Below are 2413 nucleotides of genomic sequence, written 5' to 3' on the forward strand. Positions count from 1 at the left end.
TTTTTTTTGCGGCCTCTGGATTAGGCAGTGGCTCTAGAATGGCGCAGATTGTGTCAGGAGCCGCTCCCAACAGGTGACATGAATTCTTTTTTCTTAAAAAAAAAAAAAGTCATGATCAGTAAGGGAATGTTCAAACTGATTTTTTTAATGAGTTTTTAAAGCAGATTCTCCAAAATTCAACAATCAAAATTTGTGGTTTTTGAACAGTTTCTGCTCAAAAAAAACTTCTGAAAAAAAAAAAAACTGCCTGAACATACTCTACTCGAATGTGGATTTCTCACTGAAATGAATAGGATGAGTTTTCCAAAAAGTTTTTAAGGAGGATTTTGGAGCAGATCCACTCCAAAACTCTGTGTGAACATAGCCTAGTAATAGTAAAGGGCAATTCCATTCCTATCTATATTGACCTCATGGCCGTACAGGGGCCATATTTCCTGGTCTCTATTACCCGCCATACATAATGCCGTTATTCGGGTTGGGAAGTGACAACTTCTCTGTGCACATTTCTGCATCACCAACAGTGGTGGTCACTCTCCAGTTCCATAGGACGACTGGCTCAATTATCTGTAGTGCATCAATATTAAATACTGCCCCCCCTATGGGATAAAATATGGAACCTCACCTCGCAGAAACATTTTTATGGGCGACTGTAATTGCCCTTTAATTATTTTTTTTTTTGCAATTCAAAACAGTAAAAATGACATTCTAAAATAATAACTTAGCACCGCTCATCAGCACAACATGTGAAGGATGGTAAAATAAAAGTGCACTATTATTTACTAAAAAAAAATAAATAAAAAAAAAAACCAGCGTAAAAGTGGCATCTCATTTAAAATTATTAGTTGAATTTTTAGGATCAGTAAAAAAAATGGCTGATCTCTTCTGAAAACAGTGCCACACCTGTCTAGTGGCTTTGTCTGGTATTGCAGCTCAGCTCCCTTAAAAGTGAATGGTGCAGAGCTGCAATACCAGATATGTCCTAATGACAAGTGTGGCGCTGCATATGGAGTATCCCTTTAAGCATAAGGCTTATGATCTGATGAATACAGCATCTGTGGTTGTACTTTTATGTATAAGTTCAGCCGGAGAAGAAGCAGTGAAAAGAATCATCTAAAATGCACATTGACATAAATAGTAAATATTTAGAAACACTAAAAAGTGCAAAAGGGTAAAAATAAAAAAAAATGAAACAAAAAGTAACATTTTGGGTTTTGCACCAGGAGCGTGCAGGAGCGATGGCGGAGGGGATAACACAACCCGCAGGATTACTGCATGTTCAGACCCAAAGGACCAGGTCACTGCTTTCATCTGTTACATTGTGTCTTGTGTATCTTTAACACAAAAAGATAAAATGCATCTAATTTTTAAAGGGCTACTAACATTACTGAGACACGAGGTTTGGGATGCCTCGTACCTCAGCGAGGTCACACGTTGCTGGTGGACTCAGGATATAGCTACGTAGTTGTCAGATCACCATCTGCTAAGGCACATCCATTAGTTGAACACATGGGGGTTGATGGGGGAATGTAGCATTTTAGTCTTTGATTTTTTATTTATACATATTGTTTTTTTTATTCCAATTTTCCCTCCAATCCCTCTATATCCTTGTTAATGTGACTATTAACCTAAAATGCAAGCCATCAATGATCATTACTAGTCATAAATGGCCCCCCATCATTAGTATACGTAACCTGGGGGGTATCACTGTAGATACGTTCCTGTACTGTATATGCCTCCTTAATAGGGTATGGATACTTTTGCAACCAACACTTTTATTGCTCTGATGCACTTAAAATAAAAGTTAATCAATTTTGCAACTAATCTGGATTAAAAAATAAATAAATAACATCATCTAGCATTTTATGTATGCAGCTCCTATGCAGACCTATGTGTCTCCCCGGTTACAGATAACTAAACCTGCAGTCAATGTGTCACTTTTTTAAGTTTCCGTTCTCTGAAGGTTCTAAGGAGGTGTGAGCGTAGTAACATTTGACAGTTTTGTTTGCAATTTGTCATCATGGAGTCACATAGCTCAGCATAGGAGCTGTATACACATAAATGAAGAAAATTCGGGGTTGAATGCATTGATGCAGTATAAAAATATATATATATATTAACATAATCATGCACACTCAACCAATCTGAGCATGCATTTTTATGGCCAGAGGTGAAACACCCTCATACCAGACCTTCAATTTACATTGTTTGGTCTTCTAAAATCCAGAGTATTAGTTTTAGTGTAAATCATTCTTTCCACCCCACAGTAAAACTCCCCAAAAAAAGAAAATACAAGAGAAATAACAAAATAAAAATTATCCAATGAACCTAAAAACACTACAGGATAGAAGAGTCTTAGAAGACGCAGGAGTTCACGCTCTAAAAAAAAAGGAAAAAAACGGATCGCAACGTCACG

This window comes from Phyllobates terribilis, unplaced genomic scaffold (assembly GCF_046119375.1).
Source record: "Phyllobates terribilis strain yellow unplaced genomic scaffold, ASM4611937v1 Scaffold_5__5_contigs__length_657084704, whole genome shotgun sequence".
Classification (NCBI taxonomy): Eukaryota; Metazoa; Chordata; class Amphibia; order Anura; family Dendrobatidae; genus Phyllobates; species Phyllobates terribilis.